General features: G+C 41.3%; 1 pseudogene; it reads left to right on the top strand.

Moving 5' to 3' along the window:
• The first annotated feature begins 264 nt into the window (after positions 1-264).
• Positions 265-20,323, top strand: LOC140806675 (uncharacterized; annotated as a pseudogene).
• Positions 20,324-23,073: the final 2,750 nt, after the last annotated feature.

Raw genomic sequence — 23,073 nt, 5'->3', positions numbered from 1 at the left:
GCACAAACTTTCGGGCCGTTATAGTTGGTATCAGAGCCAGATTCTTGTAAAGGGTTACACTACTACTGACCACGAGAAGCTCACGAAGTCACGTATTCGGTCTGTAAGTTTTACATTTCAGCATTTTATTTAAAGAATGGATTATTCAACATCATGTCTTCATGAAATATATATTACGTTCAGATTTTCATTGTTCAGTATTTGGATTTAAATAAATTATGGAATTATGCATGTTAGTTACGTATAGGTTATATATGGAATAGTATGCCCCCTAGACGCCAATTTGGACGCCCGAGAGGTGGCGAGGAGCGCCGTCATGAAGACGGTGAGGATCGTAGGCGGGAGGAAGACTTACCTCCACCCCCTCCGCCTGATATGAATGCCCAGATGCTGGCTGGGATGAACAGGTTCTTCGCACAGTTTGCGGGGAACAATGCCGTTGTCGCTGCCGCAGCCAGGCCGACAGGGCCCGAGGCTGTCTATGAGAGGTTTATGAAGATGCGTCCGAAAGAGTTTTCTGGGACGTCTGACTCCATGATTGCCGAGGGATGGATCAAATCCCTCGAGGTTATCTTCGAGTTCATGGAACTTGGAGATGCACACAGAGTCCGATGTGCCACCTACTTATTCAGTGGAGATGCCCGCTTATGGTGGGAAGGAGCGTCAGTAGCCTTGAACTTGGCTACGCTGACATGGACGCGTTTCACGGAGGTTTTATACTCCAAATATTTTGCCGAGGAAGTGCGCACCAGGTTGACCACCGAGTTCATGAGCTTGAGACAGGGTGATACGACAGTTACAGAGTTCATCCGTAAGTTCGAGAGGGGCTGTCATTTTGTGCCCCTGATCGCGAACGATGCTAAAGCCAAGATGATGCATTTCCTGGTGGGTCTATGGCCGATCTTGCGCCATGATGTTAGGGTGTCTGACCCTACTACTTATGAGATCGCAGTCTCCAAAGCTCTAGCCGCAGAGCAGGATCTGCGGGATATCGAGAGGGATCGCCAGGGCAAGCGCCCAGTCCAGGTACCACACCCTCCTCCTCCTCAATCAGCATCAGAAACAAAACAAGAGGCCATTTCATAGGCCTCCTAGAAGCAGAGGCCAGCAGCAGCAGCAGCAGCAGCAGGGACGGCCCAGCCACGAGAACTTTTGAGCACCCAGTCTGTCCCAGGTGCTCATGCCGCCATCCTGGAGCATGTATGTCTGGCTCAGGGAAGTGTTTTAAGTGTGGCAGTTCAGACCACATGTTGCTGCAGTGCCCTCAGAGGAATCTGCCTACTCAAGGCAGAGTTTTTGCTCTCCATGCCACGAAACGAACCCGGAGACTATGTTGATGACAGCTACCTTTAAGCTTTAAGTTATTATTCGAATTTCAGCGTTTTGGGAACCGGAATTAAGATTTTTGAACTTAGAACTGTTATAGGATTGCATGCTCTACTCAGAATTATTTTGGGGATATAATTTAGAAGAACTTTGACCTTTGCATGTCTATAAGTTTAGTCCTTGTAACTATTGGATTCAACTTAGAGTTCCGATCTTTCAGGGAGAATTTTTATATCTGGTTCCGCTACCAAGGCCTTGATAGATTCAGGGGCCACTCACTCGTTTATTTCGGAGGTCTTTGCGAACTTTCTCAAGATCAAGACCATTGGGCTAGACCTAGCCTTTTCAGTAGTGTTGTCGTCAGGCAAGGAGATGGCAGCTACCAATGTTATCCGAGATATAGATCTTGAGCTGCACGGTAATCTAGTTTATGCGGATCTGATCGTGCTACTGATGCCAGAATTTGACATCATCCTGGGGATGGACTTGCTATTGAGGAACAGAGTGTTGATAGACTTCCAGCGGAGATCAAGTCTAGTCCGACTGCCTGGAATGGAGCAGTTCTTATTTGAGCCGGACAGGTACTTTCCTTTACCGCGCATTATTCCGTATGTTCAGGCTAGGAAGCTCATGCATAGAGGATGTCGGGCGTTTCTAGCAACCTTTGTATCGGTCCCAGAGGAATCCAACAAGTCAGCCTCAGCTGTTCCGATTTTCAGAGATTTCTTAGACGTTTTTCCCGAAGACGTCTGTAATAGCCGAGCTTGGTGTACGGTACGGTTTAAGTTTTCATAAGTTTATTGACTACTTGGTCAAGTTTAGGTATAGTTTAGATGTTAAGAGTTTCGATTTATGATTTATAGTATGGTTGGTGATAGATGTTGTGTAGTTCGATTGTAGCGTCGTTACGATTTAATTCATGATAATTCGTATGTTGAGCCAATTGGTATGAGGCCAATTGGAGTGGTTAGATAAGACATAGAGGTATAACTTTCCAATTTTGAGCTTTGTTCAAATCATTGTGGAAGGTAAGCCAAAAGTGCCCCGAAGTGTGTCGTGTGTTTTGACGTTCCTCCAGTGACACATGTTGGGAGAATGGGCATAACTTTTTACTCAGAGCTCCAAATGATCTGAAATTTTGAGGGATTGAAGATAAGACATAGGGCTACAACTTTGTCGTTCACCACTTTTTCTAATTCGGACGGGAAGAGGCGGTTATGAAGCGATCTTTAACGTGGCAGTGCGCAGAGTGGCGCCCGAGCGGTAATTTATGGCCGCCCGAGCGCCACTGCTTCTGGAATTTCGGGTTTGGACAGAATCATCGGTGCCCGAGCGGTAATTTTTGACCGCCCGAGCGCCAGGCACAGTACCAAAAGCGTGTTTTCGAGATTTTAATGATATAAGGCATAGATTTGTTCACTTTTCCTCATTCTTTTCTCCTCCTTCTCGATTCTTCTTCCCTTGGGAGACTAGGGTTCCAATTTCTCTCCTTTCTTTTCTTTAATCCAAGCTTCTTGTTGGTTATTTGTTGAGAGAACAAGTTTATTTTGGGATCAAGGAAGCTAAGGTAAGCTTTTGGTGTAATTTATTCTTGGTTTAGTGTTGGAAGAAATCATGGGTTTGGTGTTGGTGTTGGTTTTATGGATTGATTGATATGGGTTTTTGATTATTGAGTTGTTGATGGTTCAATACTTGGTTTATTGTGTAGGAATTCAACCAAGGGTTTAGATTCAAGGTTCCAAGTGGTTGTAAGTGGAATTTCATCCTTTGTGCTCACATGATATTATATGTATGGTGTTCTAATGATTTTAAAGTGTTATTCCCTTCATTTGATTCATGGTTATGTATTGATACACTTGTTATACATATTGGAGGCATTTTATGTCTCAATTATTGAAAAGGGAATACAAGAGCTTAATGCTTTCAAAGTGTTTGATGAAATGTCAAAGAGAGAGTTCAAATGTTTTATGGATTGATAGATACATAGTCAGAGATTGCATGCAATTAGTTGATCAACGACCATAGACTTATATCCCTCAGAGTTGTCGATTTATATCGATGGGATATAGGTAAGAGACAGAGATACTATATAGATGTCAATCCATACCTAGAGAAAAGAGAAATACCATCGTTATTATTATTCATGCTATGATATTCATATTTCAGAGTTGATGGTATTTAATGTTTTCAAAGTCATGTTTTCAGAGTATGATATGTATCATTGCTATGTAAGAGTTCCACTTGCTGAGTTTTATACTCATTTCAGTTATTTTCATGTGATGCAGATAAGAGCGACGGGCCGGGACGTTGATTGTGGGCCGGAGTCATATGCATACCAAAGATAGAAGGAAGAAGTTATTTTGCTAGCATTTTGACATGATCACAAGAATGATATTTTGCTTTTTGTTGTATCATTTTATTGATCATGTGTATACTTTTGAATATATATATGAAATGTATTTTGAATCCTTCTTCCATTTTAAAGAAAATTTTAAATTCCGCTGTTATTTTATTAAAACGGGTCAGAGGTGTCACATTTAGTGGTATCAGAGCACCGTTCTTCGGACCAATGCATATGACTTCGTCTACTGTCAACGGTCCGGGTATGTCTTCTTCTACATCTATTCATTGTTATCTATTGATATGTATTATGTGAGCACATTGTAGGAGTATGTCTCCTAAGAGAAAAGCCGTAGAGGGTGAGGATAGTTCTTCCTCTAGAGTTGTCGATGAATTCGGCAAGTTGTTGAAAGAGCAAGCCAAGGTCCATGGTGAGCAGATTCAGCAGTTGCTCCGTATGCAAGGAACAGGTCAAGGTAGAGGACAGGGTAGAGGCCAAATAGCTCAAGCCGTTGGTACCGATAGCAACTTTTCTGCTTTCAAGAGGATGGATCCGCCTGAGTTTGCAGGGAGCACCGATCCGTTAGTGGCTGTGGAGTGGATCAAGGCTCTTGAGACTATCTTTGATCATCTCAACTACGAGGACAAGGACAGAATCAGTTGTGCAGTGTTCATGTTAGTCAAGGCTGCACGTATTTGGTGGAATGCGACCAAGGTTGGTGTTGATCTACCGGCTTTGAAGTGGTCAGAGTTTACTGATCTGTTTTATGACAAGTACTTCCCTGACGCACTTCGAGCTAGAAGGTGACAGAGTTCTTGGAGCTTCGACAGGGAGGTATGAACGTTGATGAGTACATTCTCAAGTTCGAGGAGGGTTGTCTTTTTGCTCCGTATATTGCTTCCAACGACAAGGACAAAGGTGCTCATTTCATTCGAGGCCTTAAAGCGGAGATCCGGAGGGATATCAACATGTCGAAGGCTGTGACGTTCAAGGAGATTGTGTCTAAGGCTTTGTTGGCCGAGCAGGACGAGAAAGATATTGCTATAGAGAGGCAAGCGAGACAGCAGGCCATTGCTCAGAGAGGCCAGGGTTCGAACCAAAGAGGCAAAGATCGTTTCAAGGGGAAAGGCAAGATTGAGCCGAGTCCTAAACCACCGGCAGTTCCATTTGATTCTGAGAAGCATTTGTGTCCCAAGTGCAATCGACATCATAGAGGAGAGTGCAGATTTGGCACTCATACTTGTTACCGTTGTGGCACTGCAGGCCATATTGCCAAAGACTGTCCAAGAGGATCGAGTAAGGAGAAGGTTCAGGGACGCATCTTTACCATGACAAAGGAAGGTATAAACAATGATTCTTCTGTGATCTCTTTTTTAATTTCAGGCAGAGTAGCTACGACTTTGATTGATACTGGTGCTACTCATTCTTTTATGTCTGAATTGTTTTTGAGATCTTTGGGTATAGTTCCTTCTGTTCTTCCCCTCCAGCTTAATGTTGTTTTGCCTTCGGGGGACGTGTTGTGCCCGACATCTATTGTTTATGCATGCCCTGTTCGTATTGAGAAGCGAGTTGTTTTTGCTGATTTGATTGTTATTCCGATGGTTGCCTTTGATGTTATTCTTGGCATGGATTGGCTGTCGACCTATCGTGCTGTTATTGATTGCGTTGCTAAGACGGTGACCTTTGCAGATGATAGCATTAAGGGAGGAGTTCTCGCCAGTGCAGGTACTTCGCTGGTCCTTCCTTTTATTTCTTGTCTTGAGGCTGAGAAGTTGCTGTGTAGAGGTTGTGATGTGTTTCTGGCTTCGATTGTGGATGTGTATAGATTGATTAAGTTGAATATAGATGATATTGATGTGGTGAGGGAGTTTGCTGATGTGTTTGAGGATGATGTTCCGGGTTTGCCGCCGGACAGAGATGTGGAGTTTGTGATTGATCTTGCTCCAGGTACGGTTCCTATTTCTAAGGCTCCGTATAGGATGGCTCCTACTGAGATGACGGAGTTGAAGAAGCAGTTGCAGGATCTATTAGACAAGGGTTTTATTCGACCGAGTTCTTCTCCTTGGGGAGCTCCGGTTCTTTTCGTCAAGAAGAAAGATGGGTCTTTACGGCTGTGTATCGATTACAGAGAGCTCAACAAAGTGACTGTCAAGAATAAGTATCCATTGCCACGGATAGATGATTTGTTTGATCAACTTCATGGTGCAACTGTATTTTCGAAGATTGATCTTCGGTCTGGCTATTATCAGTTGAAGGTTAGGGAGTCCGATATCCCTAAGACGGCGTTCCGTACCAGGTACGGTCATTATGAGTTTCTTGTGATGTCTTTTGGTTTAACCAATGCTCCTTCAGTATTTATGGCACTTGATGAACCGAGTGTTCAAGCCGTTTTTGGATAGCTTCGTCATTGTCTTCATCGACGACATCTTGATCTATTCCAAGACCAGAGAGCTTCATTCAGAGCATCTCAGAGTTGTTCTTCAGTTATTGAGGGAGAAGAGGTTGTTTGCCAAGTTGAAGAAGTGTCAATTTTGGTTGGATCAGATTTCTTTCTTAGGCCATGTCGTTTCAAAAGATGGTATTGCTGTTGATCCAGCAAAGATAGAAGCAATTCAGAAGTGGCCTATTCCTACTACTGTATCAGAGGTACGCAGTTTTCTTGGATTGGCAGGTTATTATCGTCGTTTTATTTCAGATTTTTCCAAGATTGCTCTGCCATTGACCAATCTGACGAGGAAGACTGTGAAGTTCGAGTGGTCCAATGATTGCCAGAGTGCATTTCAAGAGTTGAAGGATAAGTTGACGACATCTCCTGTTCTTTCTTTGCCCAGTGGTTCAGAGGATTTTGTTGTGTATACCGATGCATCGAAGAAGGGTCTTGGTGCAGTGCTGATGCAGCGAGGTAAGGTTATCGCCTATGCTTCTCGCCAGTTGAAAGATTATGAGAAGAATTATCCTACGCACGATTTGGAGCTGGCAGCTGTGGTTTTCGCCCTGAAGATTTGGAGACACTACTTATATGGCGAAAAGTGTGAGATTTTCACAGACCACAAGAGTTTGAAGTATCTATTTTCCCAGAAAGAGCTCAACATGCGACGGAGGAGGTGGTTAGAGCTTGTCAAAGATTATGATGTGACGATTAGTTACCACCCAGGGAAGGCGAATGTTCTAGCGGATGCTTTGAGCCGTAAGTCGAGTTCTTCCTTGAGTTTGATGATTCAGAAGCCGTTGTTGATGGATTTGGAGAGAGAGGAGATTTCTTTGGTAGTTCCGGGGACCATTGCTCGCTTTTCAGCGTTGGTCGTTCGGGCTACAGTGACGGACAGGATCCGTAGAGAGCAGGCTGTTGATTTGCAGTTGGCAGAGTTGAGGGCTAGAGCAGAGGAGAGAGGTAACTCAGAGTTTGGATTGAATGGAGACGGTTTGGTGACTTTCAGAGGCCGTATTTGTGTTCCTGTTGGCGATGATATTCGGCGAGATTTCTTGACAGAGGCTCATACCGCGCCATATTCGATACATCCAGGCAGCACCAAAATGTATCAGGATCTTCGTAGACTCTATTGGTGGCCAGGTATGAAGAAAGATATTGCTATGTTCATTTCTCAGTGCCTAACTTGTCAGCAGGTGAAGATCGAGCATCAGAGACCTGCTGGGACATTGCTATCTTTGCCGATTCCTCAGTGGAAGTGGGAGCATATTACGATGGATTTTGTGACTGGTCTTCCCAGAACGCAGAAAGGTTTTAACTCTATTTGGGTTATTGTTGATCGATTGACCAAGTCAGCGCATTTTCTCCCAGTCAAGACGACGTATTCCATGAACCAGTATGCCGAGGATTACATAGCAGAGATTGTTAGACTTCACGGTGTCCCTGTGTCGATTGTGTCTGATCGTGACCCCAGATTTACTTCAGAGTTTTGGAAGAGTTTGCACAGAGCTATGGGTTCACGGTTAGCTTTCAGTACAGCATATCACCCTCAGAGCGACGGTCAATCAGAGAGAGTTATTCAGATTCTAGAGGATATGCTCAGAGCTTGCACTATTGATTATTCTGGTAGCTGGGATTCCAAGTTGCCTTTGGTTGAGTTCACGTACAATAACAGTTACCAGGCGACGATTGGGATGGCACCGTTCGAAGCACTTTATGGCAGGAAGTGTAGATCTACCTTGTATTGGGATGAGGTTGGTGAGAGGAAGATGTTGGGACCAGAGTTGGTCCAACAGACAGCCTACGTTGTTTCTGTTATCCGTGAGAGGATGAAGACTGCGCAGTCGAGACAGAAGAGCTATGCAGATGTTCGTCGTAGACCTTTGCAGTTTGAGGTTGGCGATCACGTGTTCCTGAAGATAGCACCTCTCAAAGGTGTGATGCGATTTGGCAAGAAGGGAAAGTTGAGTCCGAGATTTATTGGCCCATTTGAGATCTTGGACAGAGTTGGTGATCGAGCCTACAGGTTAGCCCTACCGCCAGATCTTGACAGAGTTCACAATGTTTTTCACGTATCGATGCTCAGGAAGTATATTTCGAATCCTTCCCATGTTCTTCGCCACGAGCCATTGGACTTGACGCCGAATTTGACTTACAAAGAGATTCCGGTCCAGATTTTGGATCGCAAAGTCAGAGTATTGAGGAACAAAGAGATCGGCTTTGTTAAAGTTCTTTGGAGGAACCATTTGATCGAAGAGGCTACGTGGGAACCAGAGGATGAGATGAGAGAGAAGTATCCTGAGTTGTTTGCGCAGTGACGTCAATTTCAAGGACGAAATTCCTTTAAGGAGGGGAGATTGTAATAGCCGAGCTTGGTGTACGGTACGGTTTAAGTTTTCATAAGTTTATTGACTACTTGGTCAAGTTTAGGTATAGTTTGGATGTTAAGAGTTTCGATTTATGATTTATAGTATGGTTGGTGATAGATGTTGTGTAGTTCGATTGTAGCGTCGTTACGATTTAATTCATGATAATTCGTATGTTGAGCCAATTGGTATGAGGCCAATTGGAGTGGTTAGATAAGACATAGAGGTATAACTTTCTAATTTTGAGCTTTGTTCAAATCATTGTGGAAGGTAAGCCAAAAGTGCCCCGAAGTGTGTCGTGTGTTTCGACGTTCCTCCAGTGACACATGTTGGGAGAATGGGCATAACGTTTTACTCAGAGCTCCAAATGATCTGAAATTTTGAAGGATTGAAGATAAGACATAGGGCTACAACTTTGTAGTTTACCACTTTTTCTAATTCGGACGGGAAGAGGCGGTTATGAAGCGATCTTTAACGTGGCAGTGCGCAGAGTGGCGCCCGAGCGGTAATTTATGGCCGCCCGAGCGCCACTGCTTCTGGAATTTCGGGTTTGGACAGAATCATCGGCGCCCGAGCGGTAATTTTTGACCGCCCGAGCGCCAGGCACAGTACCAAAAGCGTGTTTTCGAGATTTTAATGATATAAGGCATAGATTTGTTCACTTTTCCTCATTCTTTTCTCCTCCTTCTCGATTCTTCTTCCCTTGGGAGACTAGGGTTCCAATTTCTCTCCTTTCTTTTCTTTAATCCAAGCTTCTTGTTGGTTATTTGTTGAGAGAACAAGTTTATTTTGGGATCAAGGAAGCTAAGGTAAGCTTTTGGTGTAATTTATTCTTGGTTTAGTGTTGGAAGAAATCATGGGTTTGGTGTTGGTGTTGGTTTTATGGATTGATTGATATGGGTTTTTGATTATTGAGTTGTTGATGGTTCAATACTTGGTTTATTGTGTAGGAATTCAACCAAGGGTTTAGATTCAAGGTTCCAAGTGGTTGTAAGTGGAATTTCATCCTTTGTGCTCACATGATATTATATGTATGGTGTTCTAATGATTTTAAAGTGTTATTCCCTTCATTTGATTCATGGTTATGTATTGATACACTTGTTATACATATTGGAGGTATTTTATGTCTCAATTATTGAAAATGGAATACAAGAGCTTAATGCTTTCAAAGTGTTTGATGAAATGTCAAAGAGAGAGTTCAAATGTTTTATGGATTGATAGATACATAGTCAGAGATTGCATGCAATTAGTTGATCAACGACCATAGACTTATATCCCTCAGAGTTGTCGATTTATATCGATGGGATATAGGTAAGAGACAGAGATACTATATAGATGTCAATCCATACTAGAGAAAAGAGAAATACCATCGTTATTATTATTCATGCTATGATATTCATATTTCAGAGTTGATGGTATTTAATGTTTTCAAAGTCATGTTTTCAGAGTATGATATGTATCATTGCTATGTAAGAGTTCCACTTGCTGAGTTTTATACTCATTTCAGTTATTTTCATGTGATGCAGATAAGAGCGACGGGCCGGGACGTTGATTGTGGGCCGGAGTCATATGCATACCAAAGATGGAAGGAAGAAGTTATTTTGCTAGCATTTTGACATGATCACAAGAATGATATTTTGCTTTTTGTTGTATCATTTTATTGATCATGTGTATACTTTTGAATATATATATGAAATGTATTTTGAATCCTTCTTCCATTTTAAAGAAAATTTTAAATTCCGCTGTTATTTTATTAAAACGGGTCAGAGGTGTCACATTTAGTGGTATCAGAGCACCGTTCTTCGGACCAATGCATATGACTTCGTCTACTGTCAACGGTCCGGGTATGTCTTCTTCTACATCTATTCATTGTTATCTATTGATATGTATTATGTGAGCACATTGTAGGAGTATGCCTCCTAAGAGAAAAGCCGTAGAGGGTGAGGATAGTTCTTCCTCTAGAGTTGTCGATGAATTCGGCAAGTTGTTGAAAGAGCAAGCCAAGGTCCATGGTGAGCAGATTCAGCAGTTGCTCTGTATGCAAGGAACAGGTCAAGGTAGAGGACAGGGTAGAGGCCAAATAGCTCAAGCCGTTGGTACCGATAGCATCTTTTCTGCTTTCAAGAGGATGGATCCGCCTGAGTTTGCAGGGAGCACCGATCCGTTAGTGGCTGTGGAGTGGATCAAGGCTCTTGAGACTATCTTTGATCATCTCAACTACGAGGACAAGGACAGAATCAGTTGTGCAGTGTTCATGTTAGTCAAGGCTGCACGTATTTGGTGGAATGCGACCAAGGTTGGTGTTGATCTACCGGCTTTGAAGTGGTCAGAGTTTACTGATCTGTTTTATGACAAGTACTTCCCAGACGCACTTCGAGCTAGGAAGGTGACAGAGTTCTTGGAGCTTCGACAGGGAGGTATGAACGTTGATGAGTACATTCTCAAGTTCGAGGAGGGTTGTCTTTTTGCTCCGTATATTGCTTCCAACGACAAGGACAAAGGTGCTCATTTCATTCGAGGCCTTAGAGCGGAGATCCGGAGGGATATCAACATGTCGAAGGCTGTGACGTTCAAGGAGATTGTGTCTAAGGCTTTGTTGGCCGAGCAGGACGAGAAAGATATTGCTAGAGAGAGGCAAGCGAGACAGCAGGCCATTGCTCAGAGAGGCCAGGGTTCGAACCAAAGAGGCAAAGATCGTTTCAAGGGGAAAGGCAAGATTGAGCCGAGTCCTAAACCACCGGCAGTTCCATTTGATTATGAGAAGCCTTTGTGTCCCAAGTGCAATCGACATCATAGAGGAGAGTGCAGATTTGGCACTCATACTTGTTACCGTTGTGGCACTGCAGGCCATATTGCCAAAGACTGTCCAAGAGGAGCGAGTAAGGAGAAGGTTCAGGGACGCATCTTTACCATGACAAAGGAAGGTATAAACAATGATTCTTCTGTGATCTCTAGCACTATTTTAATTTCAGGCAGAGTAGCTACGACTTTGATTGATACTGGTGCTACTCATTCTTTTATGTCTGAATTGTTTTTGAGATCTTTGGGTATAGTTCCTTCTGTTCTTCCCCTCCAGCTTAATGTTGTTTTGCCTTCGGGGGACGTGTTGTGCCCGACATCTATTGTTTATGCATGCCCTGTTCGTATTGAGAAGCGAGTTGTTTTTGCTCATTTGATTGTTATTCCGATGGTTGCCTTTGATGTTATTCTTGGCATGGATTGGCTGTCGACCTATCGTGCTGTTATTGATTGCGTTGCTAAGACGGTGACCTTTGCAGATGATAGCATTAAGGGAGGAGTTCTCTCCAGTGCAGGTACTTCGCTGGTCCTTCCTTTTATTTCTTGTCTTGAGGCTGAGAAGTTTCTGTGTAGAGGTTGTGATGTGTTTCTGGCTTCGATTGTGGATGTGGATAGATTGATTAAGTTGAATATAGATGATATTGATGTGGTGAGGGAGTTTGCTGATGTGTTTGAGGATGATGTTCCGGGTTTGCCGCCAGACAGAGATGTGGAGTTTGTGATTGATCTTGCTCCAGGTACGGTTCCTATTTCTAAGGCTCCGTATAGGATGGCTCCTACTGAGATGACGGAGTTGAAGACGCAGTTGCAGGATCTATTAGACAAGGGTTTTATTCGACCGAGTTCTTTACCTTGGGGAGCTCCGGTTCTTTTCGTCAAGAAGAAAGATGGGTCTTTGCGGCTGTGTATCGATTACAGAGAGCTCAACAAAGTGACTGTCAAGAATAAGTATCCGTTGCCACGGATAGATGATTTGTTTGATCAACTTCATGGTGCAACTGTATTTTCGAAGATTGATCTTCGGTCTGGCTATTATCAGTTGAAGGTTAGGGAGTCCGATATCCCTAAGACGGCGTTCCGTACCAGGTACGGTCATTATGAGTTTCTTGTGATGTCTTTTATTAAAACGGGTCAGAAGTGTCACAACGTCTCTGGTATGCCACCCGAGAGAGAGGTGGAGTTTTACATTGAGCTTATGCCAGGTACGGCTCCGATCTCCAAAGCACCGTACCGATTAGCAGCGACAGAGATGGGAGAGCTTAAGAAGCAGATTCAGGAACTACTCGACAAGGAGTTCATTCGCCCGTGTTTTTCACCTTGGGGCGCGCCAGTCTAGTTTGTTAAGAAGAAGGATGGCACAATGAAGCTTTGCATTGATTACCGGGAGTTGAACAGGGTTACAGTGAAGAAAAAGTACCCACTTCCTAGGATAGAAGATCTGTTTGACCAGTTGCAGGGAGCTTTGATTTTCTCCAAGATTGATCTGCGTTCAAGTTATCACCAGTTGAGGGTGAAGGACGCCGATGTTTCGAAGACAGCTTTCAGGACTCGTTATGGCCACTACGAGTTCTTTGTGATGCCGTTCGGTCTGACGAATGCGCCAGCGATCTTCATGGATCTCATGAATCGCGTATTTCAGCCGTATATTGACCATTTTGTGATAGTGTTCATAGAAGACATTCTCGTCTACTCCAAGAGTCAAGAGGATCACAGCAGGCATTTGACTACAGTGTAGCAGACCTTGCAGAAGCATAAGTTGTTCGCAAAGTTCAGTAAGTGCGAATTCTGGTTAGAGAAGGTGGCGTTCTTAGGCCACATCGTTTCTAGCAACGGTATTGAAGTGGACCCAGCGAAGGTGGCAGCAGTCAGAGATTGGGTTGTGCCGCAGAATGCATTTGAGATTCGCAGTTTTCTTGGGTTAGCAGGATATTACAGGAAATTCATTCAGGGATTCTCCTCCATTTCCGTTCCACTTACATCATTGACAAAGAAGAATGTGAAGTTTTTGTGGAGCGATGATTGTCAGAAGAGCTTCAATACTTTGAAGCAAGCTCTTATCTCAGCACCAGTTTTGGCCATGCCGTCAGGGTCCGGTGAGTTTGTCCTTTATACCGATGCTTCGAAGCTCGGTTTAGGCGCAGTTTTGATGCAGCATGGGAAACTGATAGCGTATGCTTCTCGACAGTTGAAAATCCACGGTAGAATTACCCCACCCATGATCTAGAGTTGGCCGCAGTAGTTTTTGCCTTGAAGATTTGGAGGCATTATTTGTATGGAGAGAAGTGTCAGATCTTTACCGACCACAAGAGCCTCAAGTATTTCTTTACGCAGAAGAAGCTGAACATGCGTCAGAGGCGTTGGTTGGAGCTTGTGAAAGACTATGACTGTGACATTAGCTACCATCCGGGTAAAGCTAATGTAGTTGCGGATGCATTAAGCATAAAAGTCGCAGTGATGGCTCATTTGACGATTCAGAAACCTCTTCAGCTTGAGATGCAGAGGTTTGATCTAGAGTCATATCCTCAAGGTAGAGTTCCTCGTCTATCTACTTTGACGATTCAGTCCTCTCTTCTTGACCGTATTCGCAGCGGTCAGTCAGCAGATGAGCAACTAGCACAGTGGAAGAAGAGAGATGAAGCCAAGGGCAGTGTCTTGTATACAGTCAGCGACGGCATTGTGAGATACCGAGACAGGATATGGGTTCCTAGCAGTGATTCTATCCGAGCAGACATCTTATCAGAGGCCCATATGTCGCCGTACTCTATTCACCCTGGGAGTACGAAGATGTACAAAGATCTGCAGTTGTTGTATTGGTGGCCTGAGATGAAGAAAGAAATCAGACGTTTTGTGTCTGAATGTCTGACTTGTCAGTTAGTGAAGGCGGAGCATCAGAGACCAGCAGGTTTGCTCAAGCCTCTCCCTATTCCCGAGTGGAAGTGGGAGAATGTTACCATGGAATTTGTGACCGGTTTATCGAAGTCAGTCAGAGGATCAAATGCCATCTGGGTGATTGTAGATCGTCTTACCAAGTCAGCGCACTTCTTGCCTATTAAGACGACTTTCACCATGGTTCAGTATGCAGAGTTATATCTCCGGAAGATAGTCCGACTTCATGGTATTCCAGTTTCGATCGTATCTGATAGAGACCCCAGATTTACTTCCTTGTTTTGGAAGAGTTTGCATTCGACCATGGGTACGAAGTTGCTGTTTAGCACAGCTTTCCACCCTCAGACAGATGAACAGTCAGAGCGAGTTATTCAGGTCTTAGAGGATCTTCTCCGTGCTTGCGTCATTGATTTCTCAGGGAGTTGGGAGTCGAACTTGCCATTGGTTGAGTTCACCTATAACAACAGCTTTCAGTCGTCCATTGGTATGGCTCCGTAAGAAACACTATATGGCCGGAAGTGTAGATCTCCTATTCATTGGGACGAAGTAGGAGAGAGAGCAGAGTTGGGTCCAGAGATTATTCAGCAGGCTGCCGAGGTAGTAGTCAGGATCCGTGATAGGATGAGGACTGCTCAGAGTCGACAGAAAAGCTATGCAGATCAGAGAAGGAGAGATTTAGAGTTTGCAGTGGGCGACCATGTTTTTGTTAAGGTAGCACCTATGAAAGATGTCATGAAATTTGGGAAGAAAGGGAAGCTCAGTCCAAGATTCATTGGACCGTTTGAGATCCTTGACAGAGTTGGGATGCTAGCTTATCGCGTTGCTCTTCCGCCGAATCTGGCTGGAGTACACAATATGTTCCACGTCTCCATGCTAAGGAAGTATAGGGCGAATCCTTCGCATGTGCTGAACTTTGAGCCATTGCAGCTTACTCCGAACCTGTCTTATGAGGAGAGACCAGTGCAGATCCTAGACAGACAGGAGAAGAAGCTTCGGAACAAGTTGGTTAAGCGAGTCAAAGTCAAGTGGCTCAACCATTCTGAGGAGGAAGCTACATGGAAGTCTGAGCCAGAAATGAGGAGTCGGTACCCCGAGTTATTCGGTGAGTTCTAATTTCGAGGACAAAATTTCTTTTAAGGGGGGAAAGTTGTAGAGCCCGTAATTAGACTGCGTATAAGCCATGCATAATTCTAGTATTTTAAATTAAATTGACTTCATTGCATGAGTATTTAAATGCTTTCTTTGAAGTTAATTATTTTATTCTGTAGTTTAGATTTTATTCTTTTCAGTTAACTCAGTGAGGCCGGACCGGAGTTGGAGTAAAGAGATAAAATTTATTGGTAAGAAAACATTTTCTAAAATTTATTTAAGATGAATAATAAGTAAATTTATTGTATAAGAAGGTTTAAAGAATTATTTAAATAAGTGGAGATAAGTAGTAAATAAAGTTCAATAATTAATTCCTTAATTCTTTTAAATATCTAATGAGTAGATAAAACACTAAAGATAAAAAATGCGATATTCAAGAAATATTTTCCCTCCTCTTTTATTATAATTTTCGGCCCCTTTAATTTGATTTAAAAATTTGTTGGCAACCCACTTAATTAATAGCTTTCCCTATCCATTCATGGTAAATAATTCCCTCAATTTAAATCCTCACTTAATTAATATTTAAGCAATATTCTACCATGTCTATCTAGCAATATTTTTCTCCAACTTAATTAATAAAAATCGATCCCCCTCTCCCCTCATTTAAAAGATTTAAATTAGTTAACAACTCAATTCCTTGATCCCTTTCTTATCCATTTTTGGGAGATAAATTCCTCACCCTTTTTAATCCACATTTAATTGATAACTAAGCAATATTCCATCTCATTTGATTGATAAGAAAATCGGCCCTCTCCCCATTTTAAAATATTTAATTGTGATTTTCAACTCATTCTTTAATTATCCCCCTTAATTTTTCTAGATAGATATCCTCCCCATCTTTGAAATCACTAGAAAGATTTAATTAAACCATTTCTCCCTTTGCACCTAGACCTTAAAAGCGTCCATATGCACCTCTAGGATCCTCAAGAAAAATCTTTGATATCATTCTATTTCCTTATCACTCAAACTAGTAGATAGAAAGAATATTTCCCTTCCCTTTTATCTTGTATCTTCCCATTTAATTTCCTAGACTCCCTCCCACTCCATAATCTCGAAAATTTCAGTCTCCTTCAGCACTAAAAATCGTGAGAGGCTAGGGTAAAATTAAGGAAGAAAAGCAAGAAAGAAAACAAGAGAAGCAACTCCGTCTCCTCCGCGCCGTATCGTCTATTCTTTTCGTTTTTCTTTCAAACGAAAACCAAGGCATGTATATGTTTTTATTGCTCTTCACTCAAGTCCTATTATCAATTATTTTTCATTACATGATCATCATTTCCCTTGTCAAAAACCGAAAATACATCAAAGAAAATTTCAAAAAAATAGCATGCAGATTTTTCGGTTTTCATGATGCTTCACGGGTTGGCTAGTTTTCGTTGTTGCAGGTATTGGTTCGACTTCCAGGCTCCCAAAGCTGATCCTAGGCATGTACTAGGACATGTTAGGAACACATTTGTCCAGTGGTTTGAGTCCCATGTCAGTCGAGACCATGAAAATGACAGCAACTCCATTTGTGTCCATTTGTGTTTCAAAAAAATCTGATGTTGCTGTCAAAAGGGAATGGATCGGATCATGGCTGCCCCAGGGGCCTATATCCATGGTTAGATAACTTCCCTAGCATGTCTAAGACGTGACTACATCGCCCTTTTTGTGGCTTGGTCCATGGTGCATCGATTTTTAAATCAAACGCAAGAACAACCGCTCCCCTTCTCGGCCCCTTTGATTTTGACAGCATGTGTTGGTTCGAGTATGGTGGAATGGTGTGGATCTTGGTTGGCCTAAAGCCCTTAGCCACGGTTCACAACATGCCCCATGAAGTCTAGGTTGTGCCATGGTCAATCAAATGGCCAATAGAACGAGTCGAGATAGCAAGCGGAGCAAAACACCCCTCACGCGCGCAAAGGTGCTCTCGGGTGAATCTTTTCAATTGTTGCTGGAATATTTCGAATTGTGGCTGGTCTAAAGCCCTTAGCCATGGTTCGAATCATTCCTTGGGATGTTGGTAAGAGTTTCTGGTCGGTGGTTCAAGCCCCAATGGCCGGTAGTCTCGAAAACGACGTAAGGAAACCAAGCGCAGCTGCTGGAATTTTCTGGACAGCAACTTGATGCGTCAGTTCGGTGGCTCGTTCGAGTTCTTGTTTGGCTTTTAGCCTATGGCCTTGGACTGGATAGTACCTCATTGAGTTAGGAAGGCCACGTTTTTGGCCGTTTGTGATTCGGATCATTTTTGAGGTCGTACGAGAATTTACGGTACGATGTGCCAAATTGACTCTCGAAAGAGCGTTTCATGTTTTGGCCTCCATTCACCTAGATTTTGGCCCTCGCCATTTTAGGAGCATAAATTCATAATTTTAAGTGTATTTTAATCATGACTATACGTTGGTTCAGTGTTGGTTCGGGCTGGCTCAGAGTCATGATTAAATACGAAGTCGTTGAGCGTCATCGTCGCATTTTTGAACTTAATTGCATAGTGTGGTCAAGTAAAAGCTATTGCATATTTTTCATGGCATACTTAGGTTGCAGCGAGCCTGGGAACGATCTAATCCATGTGGGAAAATAATACAAGAAACTTCTTTTTGCCATTTAATTATATTATGTGCAAAAAAATAGAAAATACTTATTTTTGAGATTTATGCGATATTGCTTGTGGTCAATTCACTAACATGGGAGCATTATTTTATCTGGTTGCCAGTTATCGGTCAGTTCAGTTTGGTACCACCCGGTCGCCAGTGACTAGTCAGTTCAGTTTGGTACCCCCGGTAGCCAGTTACCGGTCAGTTCAGTTTGGTACCACCTGGTCGCCAGTGATCGGCCAGTTCAGTTCAGTGCAGGGGCCACTTCCGTAGATCATAATCTCAACAGAAAATTATTACATTTTATTTCAGTACAGGACTCCAAGGAGCAAACATTTTTACTATGATTTTTCAGTTCAGTTATGCACGTATTATAATTGCTCAGTTCAAGTTATTTTCAGTATGCCCCATGACACGATATTTTATCCCATGCAAGTTTTAATATAGTATTTACTTGTTACCTACGATATATGCATACCGAGTCTTTAGCTCACTAGACTTGATTTTTGTAGGTACTGATGAGCATGGGGCCGAGGGCGGGGACCAGTGAGTCAGCTTGGGTCGGCTGTACTGGCACCCGAGGACCTCATTTACAGCACTTACCACTTTATGCAAACATTTTTATCAGTTGTTGGATATTCTTAAATTGTTATTTTTGCAAAAAAATATTTCCTTCCGTAGCCATTTTTGGATATCAAACTTTGTTAATCGATTTAGTTATGAATGAGGCATTTTTATTATTTAAAAAGAAAATTTTTAATTTTCCGCAAATTTTCAAGCACAAACTTTCGGGCCATTATAGCTTAGTTTTCTTTGATCATCCAGAATGAAGAACAAAAGCGAGAATGGAGTGGTGATGAGATCAGTGAAATGCCGGACCATATTCTTGTGGACATAATCTTTGGTTGACATGACGAGAAGCTATAGTCACCAGCATCCTGTCCAATCGTTGGTGACACCTCTACACTTACATCACTCGTATCTCCTTCAGCACTCGACATCCCTCCGAACAATCAAAAGACAAAGATGTTCAACAACTAATGGAAAAGGAATTTCGTGAACACATGAAGGAGATTTATGATTTCTTGGCTTCAAACATAGGCTGTCTATTTTTGGAAGAATTCAAGTTGCATATACCCAGTCTGAAGGGAACCAATACTCATAGGTGGCTGTCGTTGGTACTGGAAAAAGATGTAGAAAGCATCGACATACGCATGATTTATCACTCCAAAGTAGGGGTGAGCAAGATATCGGTTAAACCGAATTAACCCATCGAACCGAGCTAATTCGGAAATTCGGTCCGATTATTTCGGAAATTCGGGTTTCAAATTAAAAAAATTCGGTTATATCGGTTAATTCGGTTCGGTTACGGTTTTCAAAATTTTGAAATCGGTTAACCGAATTAACCGATATAATAAATATTATTATTTAATAAATTTTTTTATTTATCAATTTTTATAAATATTTTAATTTTTAATTTTAAAATCGATATAATATGTATTAATTGTGTTCAAATAAAACTTATATATTTGAGATGTGTGTGATTTTATGTTTTTATGCATTTGTGTAAACTATAGTATTGAAAAAATGCATATATAATTAAAGTTAAATCACAATTTTTTTTAAACTAATCGGTTAATTCCGTCACCGACCGAATTAACCGATTTTAATTCGGTTCGGTTTTCATCGGTTATGAAAAATAATTCGGTCAGTTTAGTTATGGTTAAAAATTCGGTTCGGTTATGGCTAATTCGATTCGGTTGGTAACCGAATTAACTGAATGCTCACCCCTACTCCAAAGCCATGTCTGGCTATTACAGTTTTCCTCGTAGAACTTTGATTAAGAGAAAAGGTTGAGGCTTAGGGTCATTTCAGGGCCTCAAATCACTTAGGCAATTGTCTCTGCACTCCCTTCACGTGGAAGATCGAGATGTCGAGATTTCGTTTCAAATTGTACTGCTCTCGAACACTTGTCCATCGTGGGTTCTTACAGGTTTAAAAAGTGACGTTTGTCGGACATTCGAAGTTGAAGCGCTTGGAGATTTCTATCTCTAAGAATGTCGTGTTGATTGAGGTTCGCGACATGATCAACCTTGTATCGTTGACCTGTCTTAAGTTGCAGCCTAAGTATTCACTGCACCTCAACAACGTCCCAAAGCTTGTTGAGTTTAACTCATCGGATCAGTTTCACTTACTTGACCGCGTCTTCCTTGGAAATTTTCCTTCTATTCTGGATCAATTAGTGTGCATCAATGTCCACTCAACTGACTTTGAGGTACGAAGTACTAAAATCAGTATCACTACTCCTTTTACGTATTATTATTATTATTGGTGATATAATTAATATTTCTGTTTTACATAGGACGTCTGCTCAAGAGAACCCCGCATATTCTTAAATCTAAAGCATCTCAATCTTCAAATGAAGTGTTTGCGTGGTGGCAGACAGGGGCGGATTTAGTGTAGGGCGAACGGGGGCCACGGCCCTCCCAAAAAATGTAAAAAAAAATTTTAGTATATATTAATTTTTTTTAAACTAAATATATAAACAGATATATATATACATGGCCCTCCCAAAATGAAAGATACGTCCATGTATCGCAGTGGTTTAAGTCAATTATAACGTTTGCTCCACCCGATTTCGAAACCTGATCCCGTTTTTTTTTTGGATTAGCGACAGTTGTGACAGAAACCGTCGCAAAAGCCGCGACGGTTTCTTATAATCGTCGCCATATAGCGACGGTTGTTGAAAAACCGTCGCAAAATAAACTAAGCGGCCCCCCCTCTGTCGATATCCTAGATCCGCGTTTCTGACAAAAGGCTAAAGCTCTTGTGTGGGAGCATATCCGAGAAATCATGCCACCCTCGGTCAATCTTGTAATTATTTAGCTAATTAAATTATTTTTAAAATAATCAAGTACCACCATATGCACGATTTTGGTCGATATATATTTTAATTTATTCATATGCATGGTACATGATATTTCCAACGTTACCAAGTTTTGTTGGGCCATTTTGTCCGGACCCGATGGGAACAAATAACTAATTGTAGGCTTTTTCCTAAAGGCTATGAACAATTAATCGATCGTGATAACAAAGAAAACTAATTTTTTTTACACTACTTGTTAATTGTACTCTTTTTCTTTATAGTTATTATTATAGAGAAAGTGTTATTTGGATTGTGATTTTATATTTTTATACCCGAATCCAAAATAATCTTCAACTTTATACTATCAATATAGATTTTATATAAATTGTTTGCTTCACTCTTCAATATCAAAATGAGTATCCGATATATGATAATCTAGGCACATCGACTTTGTAGTGATCCTGAGTATGTAGTTAATTGAATAAATAAAACATAACCAGAGTTCAATACGGCAACTAAAATAATCTAGGCACATCGACTTTGTAGTGATCCTAAGTTATTCAGTTATTCTTTGTTTTTTTTATTAATATTAGTGGCATACATGATGCTTCTATTCCGTAAAAAATAAAGTATATTTTTAAAATTTTAAAATAGAAATTATTAATTTTTAAAATTAAAATGACATGATAAAATAAAATATAAAAAAATACTATTGTAAAATAAATTTGATAAAATAAAAACAGTTTTAAACAAATTTAAAATTACACCATAATTATTATATATAACTAAAAATATATAAATATAATGATAGATATTTGGATTCTGCTGTGTGTGAAATGCGGCGGCGGCCTAGGCCCCTTTTATTTATTGTAGTATAAATGGACAAATTGTTCATTCTATCGTAAATTCATGAATAGTGTTAACTCCTAAATCTAAACACGATGAATCACAATCCTTACACTTCATCATCTTGCATGGCCTGAATTTCAAGATTGATGCTAAAATCGAGAAATGTGTCAAAACGCAATAGGAGCTCGACGATCTGAAGGTGCTATTGGCTGGGAGAAACGACATCCTTGAGGAAACCCCACAGAAAATGAGATTTATCGGAGAACTCGTGGAATTTGGATTCACAGGAGATGATGGATTCTTTTTTGAGATGATGTCTGAAGCAATTGCTGGTTTTATCAACACTTACAACTTTAAAGGATGGGTGGTGAGTCCGATTGAGATAATCGGAGCAAATTGAATTAAATCACAGGTTCAAAATTTTAAAGACGTAAGTCGCATGTAGAATTCGTAGTTGATCAGATATTGAGATTCGTAAATGAAACAGTAAAACTTTGTCACTTGTTGCTTGCAATTTTTCATACATGTTAATTTGAGGATGAATGAGTATTAGAATATGTTCATTTGCCATTGGATTTTTCTAATTCCAACTTTGGTTCAACGTGAAGGAAAATGCACAACTACATAATTTTCTGGTTTCGGGCATGCTGCTTTTTTCTTGGTTGCGAGTTCCAGAGCCAAAGTTAAAATTAGAAAAATCCAAGGACATATGAACATATTCTAATACCAATTCATTTTCAAAATAAAATGTATGAACAATTGCAAGCAACATGTGACAAAGTTTTACTGTTTCACTTACAAATCTCAATATCTGATCAATACGAATTCTAAATGCGACTTACATCTTTAAAATTCTGAACTTGCGATTTCATTTAATTTGCCCCGATGATCTCAATCGGACTCACCACTCGTCCTTTAAAGTTGTAAGTGTAGATGAAACCGGCAATTTCTTCAGGCGTCATCTCAAAAAGAATGCAACATCGCCTGTGAATCCAAATTCCACGAGTCGTCTGCTAGTTCTCATTTTCTGTGGGGTTTCCACTAGGATGTCGTTTCTCTCATCCAATAACACCTTCAGATCGTTGAGCTCCTGTTGCGCTTTGTCATGTTTCTAGATTTTAGCATCAATATGAGAATTCGGGCCTGATGAAGGAAGTGCAGGGGTTGCGATTCATCATGTTTCGAATTCCACACATCTAGAAAGTTAAACTCATTATAGCATCTAATTCTTGTTAAATGCTTGCTGGGGATGTCCGACGAGCGTCAGACTTCAATGTGTTTGAATGACTGAACATCATTCGTTGTTGCAGTTAAGTAGTTATTTCGACATAACTTTTGACTAGAACAAGAGTGTATTCATAGAATGGTTTCCGACTATTGCTAGAAACTTCATAAGAGAAAAAACAGCTGCTTGGGAAGTCAAATAGTAGGGGGGTTCACTAGGTTCTGCTACCACAAGGAAAACGATCATGAGAGAGTAGACACGTCGTTTA

Source organism: Primulina eburnea, chromosome 12, assembly GCF_022965805.1.
Source record: "Primulina eburnea isolate SZY01 chromosome 12, ASM2296580v1, whole genome shotgun sequence".
NCBI lineage: Eukaryota > Viridiplantae > Streptophyta > Magnoliopsida > Lamiales > Gesneriaceae > Primulina > Primulina eburnea.
The sequence above is the reverse complement of the archived record's forward strand: the minus strand, read 5'-3'. Positions and strand labels throughout refer to the sequence as shown.